The sequence below is a fragment of the Cherax quadricarinatus genome, chromosome 28 (assembly GCF_038502225.1).
Source record: "Cherax quadricarinatus isolate ZL_2023a chromosome 28, ASM3850222v1, whole genome shotgun sequence".
NCBI classification, from domain to species: domain Eukaryota; kingdom Metazoa; phylum Arthropoda; class Malacostraca; order Decapoda; family Parastacidae; genus Cherax; species Cherax quadricarinatus.
This window is the reverse complement of record NC_091319.1, coordinates 17288072-17310488: the sequence shown is the minus strand read 5'-3', so window position 1 is coordinate 17310488 and position 22417 is coordinate 17288072. Positions and strand designations below refer to the sequence as shown.

Here is a 22417-nt window from a genome sequence, read left to right as displayed (position 1 = left end):
ATGCAGAGTTTAGAAGAGGAACTGAAAAATCTGAAACAGCCTAAAGAATTAAAGAACATTTTGGGATTGACAACAGAGACTTCTACCTCAGCCACAAATAAGGGGACAGTAGGGAAAGAAGGAGCACAACTGCATGGAGAAGCTCTATCAGAGGAGACTGTAGTAAATGAAAGAGCTAAGCTTTATGTGGAGGCCCTAACAGACAACAACAGAGCCCAAGGAAAGCCGAGAAGGGAAAATGACAGGCCACTGAGCCCAAGTACATTAGCTAGTGAAACTGAAGGAAAGCTGCAGTGGAGGAAACCAAATTAAATGAGGGGATACACAGGGATATGCAGTGGGAGATTGAAAGGGTGAGGTCAGTCTTTGTGTATGGGCTCCAGGAAGTTGAAGGGGAAACATATGAAGCAAGAAAACAAGGGGAAAAAAAGCAATTGAAAGCATCATCAAAGCAATAGGAGAAGACGACATGACCCAGCTGGAAAATTTTCGGAGAATAGGGGGGTTTGTAAAAAAAAAAGAACCCGGCCAGTGAAAGTGACCTTCAAGGCAGAAGCGACTCGGAACAGGATCCTGCAGGAGAAAGCACGATTAAGGGACATGCCGGCATACAGGAAGGTGTATCTCGCCCGCAACAGAACACAAGAAGAAAGGCAGAAACTGAGAGAGATGGTACAAAGGCGAAAGGAGGAGAGAGGGGATGGAGAAGACAGACAGGAGATCCCAGACCCAGGAAGATCAAATACAGCCTCCCTCACAACTTCCTATAGAAGCCTCCCAACCAGGTCAACCCCAGTGCAACCACTCTAAATCAAAACACCCATGCCACATCCAATGCCCCCACCCACTACATTACAAACTCCACCCCCACAGCAACCACCCATAGTTCCTTACCAGGTCTCCCACTTCCCCAACCCCAATATACCTCCCAGACCACAGTCTTAGAAAAGAAGTTGAAGGTGTGGTATACAAATGCAGATGGAATAACAAACAAGTATGAGGAGTGGCACGAAAGAATCAAGGAGACATCCCCAGACATAATAACACTCACAGAAACAAAACTCACCAGAATAATAACAGATTCAATCTTTCCATCCGGATATCAAATCCTCAGAAAAGACAAAGGGAGGAGAGGGGGAGGAGGAGTTGCACTGCTCATTAAAAACCAGTGGGGTTTTGAGAAAATGGAAGGAATGGATGGCATGGGCGAAAGGGACTACTTAGTAGGAACAATCCAGTCTGAGGGACATAAGGTGATAATTGCAGTAATGTACAACCCACCACAGAACTGCAGGAGGCCAAGAGAAGAATACGATGAGAGCAACAAAGCAATGATCGACACACTAGCCGAGGTGGCCAGGAGAGCACACATGGGGGGAGCAAAGTTACTAGTTATGGGTGATTTCAATCACAAGGAGATTAACTGGGAAAACCTGGAGCCCCATGGGAGTCCCAAAACATGGAGAGCCAAGATGATGGATGTGGTACTGGAAAACCTCATGCATCAACATGTTAGAGACACTACCAGAGAGAGAGGAGAGGATGAACCAGCAAGACTGGACCTTGTATTCACCTTGAGTAGTTCGGACATCGAGGGTATCATGTATGAAAGGCCCCTGGGAGCTAGTGATCATGTGGTTCTGTGCTTCGACTACATAGTTGAGCTCCAAGTGGAGAGAGTAGCAGGAATAGGCTGGGAAAAACCAAACTACAAAAGGGGGAACTACTCAGGCATGAGGAACTTCCTTCAAGACATTCAGTGGGAGAGGGAACTGACAGGAAAACCAGTACAAGAAAAGGACTATGTGGCAACAAAATGCAAGGAGGCAGAGGAGAGGTTTGTTCCCAAGGGAAACAGAAATAATGGGAAGAACAGAACGAGTCCTTGGTTCACCCAAAGGTGTAGGGAGGCAAAAACTAGGTGTACTAGAGAATGGAAAAGGTACAGAAGACAGAGAACTCAGGAAAATAAAGAAATTAGCCGAAGAGCCAGAAACGAATATGCACAGATAAGAAAGGAGGCTCAGAGACAATATGAAAATGACATAGCATTAAAAGTAAAGACTGACCCGAAGCTGTTGTACAGCCGCATCAGGAGGAAAACAACAGTCAAGGACCAGGTAATCAGACTGAGGAAGGATGATGGGGAATTCACAAGAAACGACCGAGAGGTATGTCAAGAGCTCAACACAAGATTTAAAGAGGTATTTACAGTGGAAACCAATAGGACTCCAGGAAATCAGAACAGGGGGGCACACCAGCAAGTGCTGGATGAGGTACATATAACCAAGGAGGAGGTGAAGAAGCTGCTATGCGAACTTGACACCTCAAAGGCGGTGGGACCAGACATCTCTCCATGGGTCCTTAAAGAGGAAGCAGATATATTGTGTGAGCCATTAACAAAGATCTTCAACACATTTGAAACTGGGCAACTCCCTGAGGTATGGAAAATGGCAAATGTAGTCCCAGTTTTTAAAAAGAGAGAGAGACATGAGGCACTAAACTACAGACTTGTATCACTAACGTGTATAGTATGCAAGGTCATGGAGATCATCATCAGGAGGAGAGTGGTGGAGCACCTGGAAAGAAACAAGTGTATAACTGACAACCAGCACGGTTTCAGGGAAGGAAAATCCTGTGTCACAAACCTACTAGAGTTTTATGACAAGGTGACAGAAGTAAGACAAGAGAGAGAAGGGTGGATCGACTGCATCTCTTTGGACTGCAAGAAGGCCTTCGACACAGTTCCTCACAAGAGGTTACTGCAAAAGCTAGAGGATCAGGCACACATAACAGGAAAGGCACTGCAATGGATCAGAGAATACCTGACAGGGAGGCAACGAGTCATGGTACGCGACGAGGTGTCAGAGTGGGCGCCTGTGACAAGCGGGGTTCCACAGGGGTTAGTCCTAGGACCTGTGCTGTTCTTGGTATATGTGAACGACATAACGGAAGGGATAAACTCAGAAGTGTCCTCGTTTGCAGATGATGCGAAGTTAATGAGAAGAATCAAATCGGATGAGGATCAGGCAGGACTACAAAGAGACCTGGACAGGCTACAAGCCTGGTCCAGCAACTGGCTCCTTGAATTTAACCCTGCCAAATGCAAAGTCATGAAGATTGGGGAAGGGCAAAGAAGACCGCAGACACAATATAGTTTAGATCGCCAAAGACTGCAAACCTCACTCAAGGAAAAAGATCTGGGGGTGAGTATAACACCGAGCATATCTCCTGAGGCGCACATCAATCAGATAACTGTTGCAGCATACGGGCGCCTGGCAAACCTACGGATAGCGTTCCGATACCTCAGTAAGGATTCGTTTAAGACTCTGTATACCATTTACGTCAGGCCCATACTGGAGTATGCAGCACCAGTTTGGAATCCACACCTAGTCAAGCACGTCAAGAAATTAGAGAAAGTGCAAAGGTTTGCAACAAGACTAGTCCCAGAGCTACGAGGATTGTCCTACGAAGAAAGGTTGAGGGAAATCGGCCTGACGACACTGGAGGACAGGAGGGTCAGGGGAGACATGATAACGACATATAAAATACTGCGCAGAATAGACAAGGTGGACAAAGACGGGATGTTCCAGAGATGGGACACAGACACAAGAGGTCACAATTGGAAGTTGAAGACTCAGATGAATCAAAGGGATGTTAGGAAGTATTTTTTCAGTCATAGAGTAGTCAGGCCGTGAAATAACCTAGAAAGTGACGTAGTGGAGGCGGGAACCATACATAGTTTTAAGGCGAGGTATGATAGAGATCATGGGGCAGGGAGAGAGAGGACCTAGTAGTAATCAGCGAAGAGGCGGGGCCAGGAGCTGTGACTCGACCCCTGCAACCACAAATAGGTGAGTACAAATAGGTGAGTACACGATATTAATTATGGGGTAACTGTAAAACTCACGATCATGTGGAACTAAGCTTTGAGAACCTTGTGGAACATGAAAACTAGAAAGGGAGAAATTACGATAAAATGGGACTACAGAAGATGGAACTATGATGGCATGAACATTTTTTCTGAGCTAAGTATATTATAAAAAGTCTTCACAAAAGAAGAAAAATGGCGGAAGGCACTGCAGTCATAACAGACCAACATGTACTGAAGAACATCAATAAAATAAAAGTGATGAGACTACACGAGCTGGATGTAACAAAAATATGGGACCAGATAACATATCTCCATGGATGCCTTTATACCACTGATATCAAATGCAAATCAAAATGAACAAAACAACCGTCACCTAATAACAAAGGCGAATTTGTCTTTGATAACATAGGCATTCAAGTAGTCAAGATGGCTACCTGGAGGTTATTCCGGGGATCAACGCCCCTGTGGCCCGGTCCATGACCAGGCCTCCCGATGGATCAGGGCCTGATCAACTAGGCTGTTACTGCTGGCCGCACGCAGTCCAACGTACGAGCCACAGCCCGGCTGATCCGGCACTGACTTTAAGTATCTGTCCAGCTCTCTCTTGAAGGCAGCCAGGGGCTTATTGGCAATTCCCCTAATGCTTGATGGGAGGCTGTTGAACAGTCTTGGGCCTCGGACACTTATGGTGTTTTCCCTTAGTGTACCAATGGCGCCCCTACTTTTTATTGGGGGCATTTTGCATCGCCTGCCTAGTCTTTTACTTTCGTAGGGAGTGATTTCTGTGTGCAGATTTGGGACCATTCCTTCCAAGATTTTCCAAGTGTAGATTATGATATATCTCTCTCTCCTGCGTTCCAACGAGTACAAGTCAAGTGCTTCCAAGCGTTCCCAGTAGTTAAGGTGCTTGACAGAACTTATACGTGCAGTAAAGGATCTCTGTACACTCTCTAGATCTGCGATTTCACCTGCTTTGAATGGAGATGTTAATGTACAGTAGTATTCCAGCCTAGAGAGAACAAGTGATTTGAAAAGGATCATTGGCTTGGCATCTCTCGTTTTGAAAGTTCTCATTATCCATCCTATCATTTTCTTTGCACGTGCGATCGTGGCACTGTTGTGATCCTTGAAAGTGAGATCCTCAGACATTACTACTCCCAGGTCCCTTACATTATTTTTCCGCTCTATTGTATGGCCGGAGTCAGTAGTATACTCTGTTCTAGTTATTATCTCCTCCAGTTTTCCATAACGGAGTAGTTGGAATTTGTCCTCATTGAACATCATATTGTTTACCGTTGCCCACTGGAAAACTTTGTTTATATCTTCTTGGAGGTTAACCGCGTCCTCAGCAGATGACAGCCTCATGCAGATCCTAGTATCATCCGCAAAGGATGATACGGTGCTGTGGTGTATATCTCTGTCTATGTCTGATATGAGGATGAGGAATAAGATGAGGGCGAGTACTGTGCCTTGTGGAACAGAGCTCTTCACTATAGCAGCCTCCGATTTAACTCTGTTGACCACTACTCTTTGTGTTCCATTTGACTGCATTTTCTTGGACTATAGAAAAGCCTTCGATAAAGTACCTCAGAGATAGTCAAGAAATTAGAAGAACAAGAAAGGTTAAAAGGCAGAGTACTCTAGCGTGTTAAGTAGTACCTAAATGATAGAAAACAGTGAGTAACAGTAAGGGGTGACACATTCATTTGGGAGAGAGTAAGGAGTGGGGTTCCATAAGAATCAGTATTAGGATCACTACAGTTCTAATATACGTGAAAGCCCAACCAGAGGGGATTGAATCCTATGTGTCACTGTTTGCCGACGATGTAAAACTAATAAGAGGAAAAGGAGGGACACTGATAAACGCCAGGGAGATCTCAAAGAACTACAGATGTAGTGAAACAAGTGGTTTCTCGAGTTCAATCCAAAGAAAAAAATGCACGGTCATGCATTTTGGAGGCGAGAGGAGACCAGAGAGTACAGCACGGCCGGAGAAAAAGCTACAAATATCAGAGTGAAAAAGATCTGAGGTGAGTATAACACTTAGCATATCACCAGATTTGCACATAAACCGTGTACTGGCAACGAGATATGCAACATTAATGAATTTCAAAATAGCATTCAGGAACTTGAATAAAAAGCCTCTCAGAACCTTGTTTGATCAATCATTGAGCAAGCAGCCCCAGCATGGAGCCCACACTTGGTCAAGCACGTGAAGAAAATGTCCATAGGTTCGCTACCTGGCACCAGGCGAGTGCCAGAAATGAGGGAAATGCGCTACGAGAAAGAGTTGAAGGGGACACTGGTTTAAGCCGAAAACGCAGATGAACCATAAGGATGTTACGAAGTATTTCATTAGTCTCGGGGTGAATGAAAAGTGGATTGGCTTGAATTAGGCAGTGGTGGTTGCAAACTCAATATACAGCTTCAAGAGTAAAAATAATAAGGCCCAGGAGGCCAGAAGTCAGTGACGCCGATCAACGTACGCACGTACACATACATTACATACATATACACCCACCCACACACACACACACACACATGTCGTACGAGGAAAGGTTAAGGGAAATCGGACTGACGACACTGGAGGACAGAAGAGTCAGGGGAGACATGATAACGACATACAAGATACTGCGGGGAATAGACAAGGTGGACAGAGATAGGATGTTCCAGAGAGGGGACACAGGGACAAGGGGTCACAACTGGAAGCTGAAGACTCAGACGAGTCACAGGGACGTTAGGAAGTATTTCTTCAGTCATAGAGTTGTCAGCAAGTGGAATAGCCTAGCAAGTGAAGTAGTGGAGGCAGGAACCATACATAGTTTTAAGAAGAGGTATGACAAAGCTCAGGAAGCAGAGAGAGAGAGAGGATCCAGTAGCGATCAGTGAAGAGGCAGGGCCAGGAGCTGAGTCTCGACCCCTGCAACCACAATTAGGTGAGTACAATTAGGTGGGTACACACACACACACACACACACACACACACACACACACACACACACACACACTCGCAAATACAACAGGCCTAGTGTCTAATCGACATGTGCCTAGGACAAAATGGTAACTAACACACACACACACACACACACACACATACAACACACACACACACACACACACACACACATACAACACACACACACACATACATACAACACACACATCTCAGTAGTAGTAACCAGTTACCAGTCTCAGTAGTAGTAACCAGTTACCAGTAACTGTCCGGGACACTCAGACTGCCTTGAGTGCACAGCCTATCCCTGCAATGACTGCTAGTTCGAGTAGTAGTTTCTCCACAGGGGATGCCTTGTCAGAAAACGATTACTTGCAACTAGTAATGCCATCTCTTGTTGATGTGACATGCTGTCTGCAGAAAGACGTCTCTGTTACAGCTAGTGTTCTCACTAGAGTGTCTGTTGTTATTCCTAATGTTCCAGATGGTGATCCCATCCTAGTTGACAGTAATCAGTGCATTGTAAGAAGTTATTTCTCGAGTAACTTTCACATGTTAACGTTTGTAAGTGTAGTTTCTTTATAGCTGATACCTCGTGTCACTGTGTGCGACTCAGATTGAATATCAGCATTGTTCACCGTGTTCATTTCTTTTCTCCTGTGCTTGCAGTTGAGATAGTAGATTCGTTCTCCCTTGCTCATATTGCGTGTTATAGCGTTAATTTTTTTCAACCGGGGGGAGTCATCCACTCCACCGAGTTTGTTCATTCCTCCAGTAAGGAAGAACTGTTACCTTTATTCCAGAACAAACAGCCTACTGGAAGGTTAGCCAGATGGACCTTGACTATCCAAGAGTTCAATCCCACTTTTGAAAATTTACCTGGCAAGTCAAATGTAGTCGCAGATGCTTTATCGCGACACGTTAGTGTAGTTACTGCAGATCCTCCATTTGCTGTCGAGGTTGTCAGAAATTCCCAAAGAACCGATCCCTTGTGTTCTGGTGTGATTCGATTCCTGCTCCAGGAAGATCTTATTCTTACTGTGAAGCCACCAGTACCCATTAGTGACTTTGTAACGAGCCAAGAGTTACTGTATCGAATAGTCGAGTTGAGTACTCCTAGCAGACGAGTTAGTAATTCCACAGTCACTAGTGATTGTAGTTGTATCTTTTGTAGAAACTCGTTCAGATCTCTCTGTCAAGGCATGTGTTAGCCATTGCAGAGGAATTCGATCCTCCCAGAGATGATAACCATTCTGCATATGTAAACCTTACCCTCGCAGAATTGGGTTTAAATGTACATAGTCTGTATAATTAGATGTCCGAGATGAATGAATTTGTCAATTGTGTGTTTTGTTATTAGCTGAACAGTTTGTCAGAAATTTTCGTGTTCACGTTCCCTCCGTATTCTGAGAGTTAACAGTCTAGATTTGCGTGCACCGAATCTGCCTTTCTGTTAAACACTCTTTCTTTGTATATATTCCTTCCTCAGAATCCGTAGATCACACGAATACAGATCGATCGATCAAAATTTTTTTTTTTATCACTTGTAATCTCAATGTTGAGTTTGTTGTTCATTTGTTGAGTTTTAAGTTGTACTATAGTATACCTTGTATTGCATTACAGTTTCAGTTACGTACGCTTTCATTCTAATGTTCTACTTATGTATCTATAATGTTTAATGTTGTGTACTTTGACATTGTATAGAATCAGCCCAAGCCGTATACCTGCCATCTCTAGTTTGTATTAGTTGTATGTCGGGACGACATACGTTAGCGTCGCCGAGCTCTCAGTAGTAGTAACCAGTTACCAGTCTCAGTAGTAGTAACCAGTTACCAGTAACTGTCCGTTGACTCAACGACCAACCGTCTTGAGTCACGGTCTTTCATATTGTGCTGAGCTGACACTATTTCAAAAGACCCACTACGGGGTACTGGCCAGCCGGCTAGGCAGTATTACGAGTGTAACCAAGGAGATAGGTAACGGCTGCGGGCTCTGTCCACATAACAGTAATTATACGTAATAACAGCCTACGTGAGTATTTCTACCCTAATCCACGTATCGAACTCCCACATGATACACACACACACTCACACACACGAAAGGTCAGATGTCTATCGACAACAAGTTTTGAGAAATGGTAAAACACAAACACACACACACACACACACACACACACACACACACACACACACACACACACACACACACACTCGCAAATACAACAGGCCTAGTGTCTAATCGACATGTGCCTAGTACAAAATGGTAACTAACACACACACACACACACACACACACACACACAACACACACACAACACACACACACACACACACACACACACACACACACACACACACACACACACACACACACACACACACACACACACACACACACACACGCAAATACAACAGGCCTAGTGTCTAATCGACATGTGCCTAGGACAAAATGGTAACTAACACATATACACCACTTCAGGCACCAACAAACAACGACCATCTACATAAGCATTTCATGTACAAAAATAAAAGAATAGATTTAAACTTTCCCGGAGATCCAGATTTAAGACTTCTTATCGTACGAACTTGATGGAGTTCTACGAAGGAGTTTTCGGAATTCAACGAGAAGGGGAGAGTTGGATAGCAAGAAAACTTTTCGCACCATCCCAGTAAAGTGTGATCCACACACTAGAAAAACCAGCAGGAAGGGAAGAAAAATGTTTTTCTGGTTGGGCAGAGCCTGAAAGACAAGATCACTGTAGCAGTGTGGGATCAGGTTATTAGCAAGGACCAGAAATCGCGCCGTGATTAGCGGATCAGGATGGTCCAACCTCCACTATTTTTCTATGTTGATCAGGCCACACAGGTTTAGCCTTTCATTATATACACTACAATCTAGTAGGTGACCTCTCAGAAAGGATTCAATCTCATATACCTGCTACTCATATAAAACTAAGCAGAGATTAGCAAAAAAAAAAAAAATGTTCAACAGAGACTGAGGCTGGAGGTCAGGTTAAGTGGCTTGTAGAGTTTAACCTGAAATATAAAGTCATGCAGATCAGGGGAGGATGAAGACCAGAGACTGAGCACAACCTACGAGGAAACAACTTAAAAATAACAGTTAACGAAACCCCAAGAGTTATTATGACATCAAACATATCGCCAGAGGTGAACATAAACTATGCAATATCAGAGGCTTATGGAAAAAAGACACCACCAGAACTCCATAGAATGAGTACCAGGCCATTACAGAGTAGGTAGCCCCAGCGTGGAGCCCCGCACACCTGCTCAATAACATGCATAAACCACGAAGGCCACTTTTTTCTCAAACCAACGAGTCCAAGAGTTTAGGAAAACACTGTGAAGGGACAAAGACAGAATCTGACGACATTAAGGATATGAGAGAGAATTATAACCTACAAAATACCAAAACATACAGAAACTAAAACAGACGAGTCATGGAGAAGTTGGTATTATAAGATACTATTATGGCTTCAAGGTGGTATAAAAAAAGAATGAGTTGGATGATGATGAGGTTTTCTGTAAAAGCTCCAATCATTTTTTTAGAGGAAGATGGAAGTGTTGTGGAACTTACTAAGTAATGGAACTTGAAGGATATATATTCAGTGATCTACACAACACAAATTTACACAGCTAAACAACATACTACTTGTTTATAAACACATTTAAACTAGAAATGGCCAAAACAGTTATCAAAATAAAATCTGAAAACTAAGAAGCATTGATATTTATAAAGAAAGTATAAAATCGTCTTCGTTAAGAGATTCCTCCTAATTGTCGCCAAGACCATCTCAAACACCCCAGTGGTTGTAAGATTGCCACAAAGACCTCACAGACACCTCATTGGTTATAAAAATGTCACCAAGGCCTCACAGACACCCCAGTGGCTATAAAATTGTCACCACAACCTCCACACACACCCCAGTGGCTATAAAATTGTCACCACAACCTCCACACACACCCCAGTGGCTATAAAATTGTCACCACAACCTCCATAGACACCCCAGTGGCTATAAAATTGTCACCACAACCTCCACACACACCCCAGTGGCTATAAAATTGTCACCACAACCTCCACACACACCCCAGTGGCTATAAAATTGTCACCACAACCTCCACACACACCCCAGTGGCTATAAAATTGTCACCACAACCTCCATAGACACCCCAGTGGCTATAAAATTGTCACCACAACATCCACACACACCCCAGTGGCTATAAAATTGTCACCACAACCTCCATAGACACCCCAGTGGCTATAAAATTGTCACCACAACCTCCACACACACCCCAGTGGCTATAAAATTGTCACCACAACCTCCACAGACACCCCAGTGGCTGTAAAATTGTTACCACAACCTCCACACACACCCCAGTGGCTATAAAATTGTCACCACAATCTCCACACACACCCCAGTGGCTATAAAATTGTCACCACAACCTCCACACACACCCCAGTGGCTATAAAATTGTCACCACAACCTCCATAGACACCCCAGTGGCTATAAAATTGTCACCACAACATCCACACACACCCCAGTGGCTATAAAATTGTCACCACAACCTCCATAGACACCCCAGTGGCTATAAAATTGTCACCACAACCTCCACACACACCCCAGTGGCTATAAAATTGTCACCACAACCTCCATAGACACCCCAGTGGCTATAAAATTGTCACCACAACCTCCATAGACACCCCAGTGGCTGTAAAATTCACAACTAAATCAGCAAGGCCAGATTATTGAAATGTGAGCGGCAGATCCGAAAGGTTGTACGTGCCCCCAACAATCAGAAACTGTTACAGACTCAACACTAAAAACAGAACCCCAAGAAGAACAGCTCGTCTATAACTAGGCAAGACACGTACCTTTAATAATAACTGTACGTGCTGCGATGTCACTTTAACACCTGCAAAGAGAAGACAGTATCAGTGATGTAACTACACAAGAAACTGATTTGAAAAACAATAATTCATCTTTACTGAAAGTCCTTAACTTCGTTGTATTATTACTTAAGACTTTATACCATTCACTGTTCGTTCTTCCTTCCTTGTTACACAGGTTAACTGTGGAATGCGTCTAACTTTTCTTTTCTAAATTTCGAGACCCTTTCCCTTACCACTTCTTTCATAGGAAAGTGATTTAAATTAAATTTCAGTTTCTTAAGTACCCCACCCATATAAATCCGGTGGAGTGTAGCGCAAAAACATATGGATACACAAAAGGCCTAGGAACTAGGCCCCAAAAGGATGTGTGTGTGTATGTGTGTGTGTGTGTGTGTGTGTGTGTGTGTGTGTGTGTGTGTGTGTGTGTGTGTGTGTGTGTGTGTGTGTGTGTGTGTGTGTGTGTGTGCGTGTGCGTGTGTAAAAGTTGTGATTTTGTATAGTGCCTGATGATGGAGTGAGTAACGCAACTAGTCGTGAATAAATAATATTTCAAGCATCAATGGTTTTCATCTTCCTTACAAGACTCCACTTGTCAAGGAATTCTTCAGTCTCTGAGAAATGTTTGTTAAAACTCCTCATCTTGCACCGTTCTTCTCTGTATTGGACCGTAGAAGCCAGAGGCTGGCGAAACGTTTTCTCAATAAAGACTCCCGGATATTACACAAGTGTCTCATTCTTCAACTGCTCATATTAACATAATCAAGTACATAAATTATTAGAAAAACGAAGACGAGAAAAATGCATAGTTTGCACCTGGAAAATTCTGGAGGATTGGTCCCAGTTCTTTACACGTAAATTACTCCCTACGAGAGCAAGAGGTTCGGCAGATAGAGCAAAATATCTTCAATGAAAGCAGAAGTGCAGTGAGTTCATTCAGAAAGAACTCATTAAGTGTAAAGAGACCAAGACTTTTCAACACCCTCACTTCATACATAAGCCAAATTACCAATAAACTTCTGGCTCTCTTAAAGAAGGAACTTTATAATTTTTTTAAGTTAGTTCCTGACCAGCCAGGCTATGGTGCTACGTTGAACCGTGTGCAGCTAGCACCACAGGCTGAATGTTTAAGTCATCAACTAGGAGGCTTGTTACGGGAGCGGGCCGAGGGGGGGGGGCGGTGATCCTACTAATTTTCTCAGATATCCCCTCAAGTACATAAATAACCCGCGTACAGGATACTACTACTACCACCACTTCCACTAATACTACTACCACCACCACCACCACTTTAATACTATGCCCTCCTCTCGTTACACTACACCTGTCCCCGGCCCCTCCTCGTATATATTCTGAGTCTCTTCTCTTCGTGTTTGTGTGTGACTAGTTAATGGTCAAAAGTCGAACCAAAACGTCGTAATAAGTTTCAGTTATGTGTGTGCGGATTATTTGTGCATTGCTCCATTGTATTGTGCCTTTTTTTATTCTAACCTTCAAGTAATCCTCACCCTTCCTACAACCACCTTCACACCCACCCCACTCAACCATCCTCCTGCCCCCCACCCCACTTATCCCTCACACCGAAGCTCAGTACCTGACTCTCGTCTAGCAGGTCTAGGAGATAAGCATGCTCCCGCCGCTGCCTCCCATTTCACCCACCCGCCTCCTTTAATTTCACTTTCTCCCCCACCCTCCCATCCATCCATGGTGGGGGTGCCGCGTAGCTCACTGGTGAGATCATTCGACTCTCAATTACAAAGTCAAGGGTTGGATTACCCGGTATGCATTAACGTATTGGCAAGATATGTGGGGTAGCAGGTGTCCAACAGCAACAGCCTGGTTGACCAGGCTAGTACCAGATGAGCCTGACCCATGGCAGGGCTACAAGAGTAGTAAGACTCTCGAAACTCATCAAAGGTAAAGCCATGCCGCCTCTACCCACCTAACAGTAAGAGGAGGTACCAGTGTGCTAGCAGACTCTTGCAAATCTCATCCAGGGAAAAAAAAAAAAGGGTATGTAAGTAATAGCCTGATTGATCAGGCCCTGATCCACCGGGAGGCCTGGTCAAGGACTGGGCCGCGGGGGCGTTGACCCCACGGAACACCCTCCAGGTAGACTCCAAGTAGGTAAATGCTTCAGAAAAACTCCAGTTATGCTTAAAGTCGCATCTTATGGAGAAAACTCTAGCACCTGTTGCAAGTCTTCAAATGTTCCATGGAGATATTCATCCAGTGTGCTGAAAGCGATGATGATAACATTCAGAATATTTATGGAATTTCTTTTTTTATATAAGCATATTTTTAAAAATTTACATATGCCTTTTAGAAATATGAAGAAGAACACGTTGTTTGGGCAAACTTTGTTTATTATCTTATAAATATAAAAAAAAGGGGTTGGTGAAAATATTTCCCTAGTTCTTCTGAGAGTTTGTCAAATCTTCCTTGCATCCACAATAACAGGAAACGGACTGGGGAGGGAGGCCGACCCGGCGCCCGTCTTATCATGAGGCAGTATGGCGCCTGTGTTTCCCTTCAAAGCAGTCGTGCTTATGATAGTGTACCAGTAGTGCTGATCTCTGGCTTCGAGTGTGTTGTGCTTCATTCTAATCTCTACGAGCGAGCACATGATGGTCCCATCAGACAACTGCAAGTGAGGATGTCAACTGACCTTTATACGTTCAGGAAAGAAAGCTAAGAGAAGGCGTGTAAGGAGGCACGCTGCTACACTGTGCTACTGGCCAGGCTGTTACACCGTGCTAGTGGCCAGGCTGCTACACTGTGCGGGTGGCCAGGCTGCTACACTGTACTGGTGGCCAGGCTGCTACACTGTGCTACTGGCCAGGCTGCTACACTGTGCTACTGGCCAGGCTGCTACACTGCTGGAGGCTGGGCTGCTACATTGTGCTGGTGGAGCTGAGAAATGTATATAAAGACTGGAAATATTACTTCGTTCCACACTACTGTAAGTTAGGTTAAATAAATGGAGCTTCGTCAAGCCGTTACCGGCCTGACAAAGCTCCTGGAGAGCGAAACGTTGCCACAATAAAATGTCTCATTAGTTGCACTTGAGTTATTTTTACCTAACATATTAATGCGAACTTTATGAAAGCTAAGGTCCACCCTTCACCAGCTTTATAAAGGCAATACAAACAAGGTCACAGAGGGTATATAAAGGCACCACGACGAGTAGCAAGAAGTTGAACATAAGGTGCAGGCTTAGTAGCAATAGTAATAACTAGCAGTAATAGTAACAGTGGCAGTAACAGTAGTAGTAGTATTAGTATTAATACTTGTAGTAAGAGTGGTTATACCTGGCCATGGGCCAGGTTCGTCTGGTGCTTGCCTGGTCAACCAGGCTGTTGCTGCTGGAGGCCCCTGCCCCACATATCCATCACAGCCTAGCTGGTCTGACACCTGGTGAAGATACTTGTCCAGTTTCCTCTAATGGTAATGTAAGTCGCAAGTAATAATAATAGTAACAGTAATAGCAATAGTGGTAATTGAAGTAGTAATGGAAGTAATATTACTACTAGTAGTACAAGTACTAGTGGTGGTACTATTAGCAGTAGTACTAGTGGTAGTACCAGTAGTACTAGTGGTAGTACCAGTAGTACTACTGGTAGTACCAGTAGTAGTACTAGTATTACTAGTGGTAGTACTAATAAAAGTGACATTTTGTTGGCAAGTGACAGTGAGTTTACAGTCTTCAGAAGGTTTCATACAAACACTTCAGCGATGACAAAGGTGACTCATCGACACCATGCCTAACCCTTCTAGGGTAGGGTAGGTGCCTCAGCCCGAGCCTTTAGCTCATAAGACTGTCATTCCCATTAGCCCCCTTGGGGTGGGGATGGCAGACCAGAGAGGCCTAGCTTGTGGCTAGGCCTGGGGACAGTTGGTCCCAAAGATGAGGAGGTACTTGTGCCTCCTCCCATGGGAGACTTAGGTCTCAGACACTCCCTAAAGAGGGAGCCAAGGCCGGGCCACCACTTGGACAAGGCCCGGGCCGGGAGAATACCGGCTAATCTTTACCTAACCTACCTAACCTAACAAAGGTGACTTTACTCTCTGTAACTGTAAGAAATGCAGAAGAAATATTACTTTAAAGTCAACGAGAATGTCAGGAAGCATCATTAATCTCTATTTCAAACATAATTACAAGGAACAAAGTCAGCTTGGTCTTCTATAAAATATTAGCTACCGAACCATCCTAGAAACCTGCCCACCGTCACCTGGCAACAACAAGGTGAAGGTGAAGGAGCAGGTGGTGGCGATGGTGGTGGTGGCGGTGACGGTGCCGCCGCCTCCGCCGCCGCCGCCGCCGCCGCCGCCGCTGCTGCTGCTGCTGCTGCTGCTGCTGCTGCTGCTGCTGCTGCTGCTGCTGCTGCTGCTGCTGCTGCTGCTGCTCCTCCTCCTCCTCCTGCTGTTGCTGTTACTACTACTACTACTACTACTACTACTACTGCTGCTGCTGCATATGCCAAAGGACCCACTACATTTCTTGTACGTCAAAATAACAACTTTACACAAACCTCTTGTGTTCTCGTTGTGCTTGTACTGGCTTGGCAAAGCCGACGTGTTATTAATTCCTTTCCCAGATTTCAAAGTTGATGGCTTGATCAATCAAGCTCTTTGGTGTTTCCAGCATGCCGTCCAACCTAGGTACCACCGCCCAATTTCTTGAGAGCTGGCCTCTAGAAACTTCACTACCTCCTTGAAGACACTTAATTAAGGGTATGTATATAAACACTAGATTTTCCTTGCCTGGAGACCTGGAGTTAACCTGGAGAGGGTTTCGGGGGCCAACGCCCCCGCCGCCCGGTCTGAGACCAGGCCTTATGGTGGACCAGGGCCTGATCAACTAGGCTGTTACTGCTGGCCGCACGCAAGCTGACGTACGAACCACAGCCCGGCTGGTCAGGTACCGACTTTAGGTGCCTGTCCAGCGCCTTCCTGAAGACAGCCAGGTGTCTATTGGTAATCTCACTTATGTGTGCTGGGAAGCAATTAAACAGTATTGGTCCCCGGACACTTATTGTGTTGTCTCTCAATGTACTCGTGGCGCTGCTGCTTTTCATCAGGGAAATGTTGCATCTCCTGCCTGGTCTTTTGCTTTCATAGGGAGTGATTTTCGTGTGCAGGTTTGGTGCCAATCCCTCCAGGACCTTCCAAGTGTATATTATCATGTATCTCTCTCGCCTGCGTTCCAGGGAATACAGATCAAGGACCTTCAACCGTTCCCAGTAATTTAGGTGCCTTATCGTACTTATGTGTGCTGTGAAAGTTCTTTGTACACTCTCCAGGTATGCAATGTCGCCAGCCTTGAAGGGGGCCGTTAGTGTACAGCAGTATTCCAGCCTAGAGAGCACAAACGATTTGAAGATAATCATCAAGGGCCTGGCGTCCCTAGTTTTGAAGGTTCTCGTTATCTACCCAATCATTTTCCTAGCGGATGAGGTAGAGACATTGTTGTGGTCTTTGAAGGCGAGATCCTCTGACATTATCACTCCCAGGTCCTTCACATTACTTTTCCGCTCTATTGTATAGTTAGAATTTGTCGTATACCCTGATACATTTTTAATTTCTTCAAGTTTCCATACCTGAGTAGTTGAAATTTCTCCTCGTTGAGCTTCATATTGTTTTAAGTGGCCCATTCGAAGATTTGGTTGATGTCCGCTTGGAGTCTCGCAGTGTCATCAATGGCGGTCACTGCCATGTTAATCCGGGTGTCATCCGCAAAGACACGGAGCTATGGTTTACATCTCTATGTCAGAAATGTGGATGAGGAATAGAATGGGAGCGAGTACTGTGTCTTGTGGAACAGAGCTTTTCACCGTGGCTGCCTCAGACTTTACTCTGTTTACTATTACTCTTTGTGTTCTATTTGTCAGGAAATTATAGATCCATCAACCAACTTTTCCTGTTATTCCTTTATCACGCATTTTGTGTGCTATTACACAATGGTCACACTTGTCGAAAGCTTCTCCAAAGTCTGTGTATACTACATCTGTATTCTGTTTATCCTGTACAGCATCCAGGACATTGTCATAGTGGTCCAGTAGCAGGGACAGGCAGGAGTGACCTGTTCTAAACCCGTGTTGCCTTGGGTTGTGTAATTGATGGGTATCTAGGTGGTTGGCGATCTTGCTTCTTAGAACCCTCTCAAAGATTTTTATGATATTGGACGTTAGTGCTATCGGTCTGTAATTCTTTGCAATTGCTTTACTGCCACCTTTGTGGATTGGGGCTATGTCTGTTATTTTTAGTGTGTGGGGGATGACCCCTGTGTCCATACTCCCTCTCCATAGAATGCTGAAGGCACGCGATAGGGGCTTCTTGCAATTCTTGATGAACACGGAGTTCCATGAGTCTGGGCCTGGGGCAGAGTGCATGGGCATGTCATTTACTACCCCTTCAAAGTCTTGTGGAGTTAAAATATCCGAGATTTTTGAGATGACCAAATTTTGGGTTTCGTTCATAAAGAATTCATTTGGATTGTCGACCCTTAGTCTGGACAGTGGCTTGCTGAACACTGAGTCATATTGGGACTTTAGTATCTCACTCATTTCTTGGCTGTCATCTGTGTATGTCCCATCCCGCCTAATCAGGGGTCCAATACTGGATGCTGTTTTTTCCTTTGATTTGGCATAAGAGAAGTATTTTTTTTTCAATTTCCTTTATGGCTTTTAGTTCTTCCTGTGATTCTTGTCTCCTGTAAGATTCCTTCGGCTTAAGTTCGATATTTGCAATTTCATTGACTAGTGCCTCCCTTCGTATTTCAAATACATTGGCCTCACTCAGCAGCTCTGTGACTCTCCGCCTTCGCTGTATAAGGAACGTCTCTCTAATATGCATCTCTTTCTTTTTCTTCATTGAGTTCTCTCTCAGTGCACATATCGCTTCCCTGCTTTTCATTGGAAGTATCCAGCACCATCTGTCAAGCCTCCTGCTTTCAATTTCCGTATGCAGGTTTGGGACCCATCCCTCCAGAATCTTCCAGTAGATTATGATTTATCTTTCTCGCTTACGCTCTAATATGTCCAGTTCGATGGATTTCTAGTGCTGCCAGGAATTTAGGTGGATAACTGAGGTTATAAAAGTTGTGAAGGTTCTCTGCACATTCTCTGGTTCAGTAGTTTTGCTGCCTTGAAGAGGACCGTTAGTATACAGCAATATTCCAGCCGAGACTACCAGTAACCTGGAGAGCATCTTTATTCTGCTCCTTGAATGTGAGTTGTACTCCTTGAATGTGAGTTGTGCTCCTTGAATGTGAGTTGTGCTCCTTGAATGTGAGTTGTGCTCCTTGAATGTGAGTTGTGCTCCTTGAATGTGAGTTGTGCTCCTTGAATGTGAGATCCTCTGACATTATTTCTTCCATGTCTCTCATATTAAACTTTAGCTCTATTATTGTACTCCACTCCCGTTTATTTCCTCTCCTTCACCTCCACTTTCATTTACCCCTTCGCTTTCATGTACCCCCTCACCTTCATGTACCCCCTCACCTTCATCTACTTCTACATTTTCATCTACCCTCACCTTCATCTACCCTCACCTTCATCTACCTTCACCTTCATCTACTCCTTCACCTTCATCTACCCCTTCACCATCTACCAAGTCACCTTCCTCCTCACTCCACCTACCCCTCACTTCACTTCTTCACCTTCCTCTCGTATTCACTTACCCTTCACCTTCACCTTACCTCACCTCTCTTCACCTTCACCTCCTCCTCACTACAACCATCAACTGTCAACATTTCAGGCTCTCCCCTTCTCAACCTTTCAATATCGTGGTAGCCTTTCCCCCTCTCCCTCCTCTCCCCATTATATTTCCCTCCCCCCACTCCTCCATTACCGTTATTTCTTCTTCATATTTATTCAGTTTTTTATTTCCATTTTTTACGCAAGTACATTTTATGTAAACACTCCTTAATTCAATATTGCACACGAGAGAGAGAGAGAGAGAGAGAGAGAGAGAGAGAGAGAGAGAGAGAGAGAGACATTGTGCCTAATACAAGACCACAGACCTACATCCCTGCAGCTACCTCAGTACCCTACCTCTCTCAAGGGCAGGCACCTTACATGCCTTACACACCCACCACCTCAAGCTGACCACATCATGAGGAGCCAGTCTATCGGCATCCTGTCGGCCAACATTAGAGGTTTCATTACTAATGTTGGAGAGCTCACACACAGTTTTGTGAACACTCGATGTCCCGACATGATAGCTGTTGTTGAAACATTTTTGGACGACAAGACTCCAGAAAATTTTGCAAGAATTGCTGGCTACACCTCATGAATGAGAAGAGACAGGCAAGGGCAAGGAGGAGGTGTTGCTGTGTGCTTCTCTAAAAGTGTTCATGCCCAGCACATTGATGTTGCCACCCCTACTCATCTTGAAATGATCTTCAAGCTCTGCATAAACACTGGTACCTCTGTACTAGCATGTGCAATGTACAGACCTCAGTGGCAACATGCAAACCCCATCAACTTCCTAATGGAAAATATAGACTCCCTTCTGCTACAACACAACTATCAACATATCATAATTGTTGGTGACCTCAACCAACACCTTATACAGAGGGACTTTGATGACCTTCTTGCAGTATTTGACATGAGAAACTTTGTTGATTTCCCTACACAGTAGTGAGTGATCTGGCTACGTTGGATCATCTGACTACAAGGCTGTTTTTACAACACTTAAGATCCCAACAGAACGAGGTGAGGAGTCCACACGCACAACCTGGCTATGGGAAAGAGGTAACTGGCCAGCCCTTTGCTCTGAGCTCGCCACCACCGATTGGAATGCTCTTCTCCAAGGGGATGTTGACAACCAAGTGAAAGCCTTCACTGGACACATCCTTAATCTACAACAAGAACACATTCCTCACCGGCAATATGTGACGAAGCCTACAGATCAGCCTTGGTTTGGCTTTCGTTGTAGAGAGGCTGCTACTGCTAAGTACAAAGCATGGCGAAGGTATAAGAGACATCCTACCACTTATAACAGGAACTTGCACAGGCAAGCCTGTAGGCATGTGGGTGACGTTCAAAAGTGGGCCATTGCTAAATGGGAGGTGGACACAAAAAGAAAACTAGCATCACGTAGGGTAGGCGCAAAACCTGGTGGTCCCTTGTCAAGGACAGACAGGGTTATCTGCCTGATGAACTCATTCCACCTCTAAATCGACAGGATGGGACCACCTCTACTAGTAGTCAAGAGAAGGCGGACCTCTTTGCCGAACACTTTGCTACCAAAATGCAAGTTCCTGATCCAGCAAGGGACCCTCCTTGGCTAGCTGCAAGAACTGTGTCAAAACTGTCAGTGGTGACAGTAAGGCAGGAGGAGGTGCATTTCCTTCTTAAATCGCTTGACCAAGAAAAGGCTGTGGGCCCAAACAAGTTGAGCCCTAGATTGCTGAGATGTGCAGACCAGCTAGCAGCACCTCTAACTCGCATCTTTCAGCACTGCCTAGTACAGAGTAAATGGCCTTCTCTGTGGAAAGAGGCAAATGTAGTCCCTGTTCACAAAAAGAAGAGCAGAGCAGAAATCAGCAACTACAGACCAGTGTCACTCCTGTCAATCACTGGTAAGATCCTTGCGACAATAATCTCAAGACAAATGACAGAGTTTTTTGACTACCACTCACTGCTTTGTGACCGTCAATATGGCTTCAGGAAAGGTTACTCTGCTGCTGATCTGTTGTTAAACCTCTCCACTAAGTGGCACCAGTCACTGGATGAATCCAAAGTCAGCTGTGTGGTAGTACTGGACATTGCTGGTGCTTTCGACCGGGTGTGGCACCAAGGCCTCTTAGCAAAACTTCAAGCACTGGGAATTGCAGGCTCTACGCTGTGTCTCCTCAGTGATTACCTTCATGGTAGATCTCTAAGGGTAGTTCTCAATCGAACGGAATCAGCAAGACATCCTATTGGGGCAAGTGTTCTACAAGGAAGCGTGCTGGGACCATTGTTATGGAATGGCTACTTCAACGACCTTCATCTCATCCCAGAATCACATGCATATGCAGACGACTGTACACTGACATTCACTTATCCAAGAGAAGAAATGCCAGCTGCTCTAAGCTACATCAATCACCAGCTAAGAGCTATATCAGCTTGGGGAAATAGATGGCATGTAACATTTGCACCTGAGAAAACGCAAATGACGATGGTCTCTAGGCACCATTATGGTAATGCTGGTGCAGTAGTAAGGATGAATGGAAGGGTGTTGGCACCTGGAGAAGTTGATATCCTTGGGGTGAAATTTGACTCCAAACTGACCATTAAGAACCATGTTGTAAATCTTGCAAATAAGGCAGCCAGGAAGCTTACAGCACTTCGCCGTATCTCACATCTGCTTGACAGTAGGGGTTGCAAGATTCTGTACGAGGCACAAGTACGCTCACACCTTGAGTATGCTCCACTTTCTTGGTTTGCCTCCCACCCCCCCTCTCATCTGCGACTGCTTGACAGAGTAGAGAACAGAGCAAGACGTCTCATCTCTCGCCTTGACCCATCCTGGATAGATCTGTCATTTCAGCAGAGCCTTCAACACAGGAGGGATGTGGGTGGCCTTACTGTTATGTACAAGGCCAATATTGTCAAAGTACCACACTTGGATCCACTTCGAGGACAGCGTGAAACAAGCTTTTATGCCACAAGACGGGCAGAAAGCAGCAACTTCAT

General features: G+C 44.8%; 1 protein-coding gene across 6 annotated transcripts in view; it reads right to left on the bottom strand.

Annotated features, from left to right (window-relative positions):
- The window catches only part of LOC128693328 (uncharacterized), a 354225-nt gene that overhangs the window by 239009 nt on the left and 92799 nt on the right, over positions 1-22417 (bottom strand). For all 6 annotated transcript variants that reach the window (XM_070089438.1, XM_070089439.1, XM_070089440.1 and 3 more), the window contains exon 2: positions 11718-11758. The gene's annotated coding sequence lies outside the window, so the exon portion shown is untranslated. The remainder of the gene's footprint in view (positions 1-11717; positions 11759-22417) is intronic.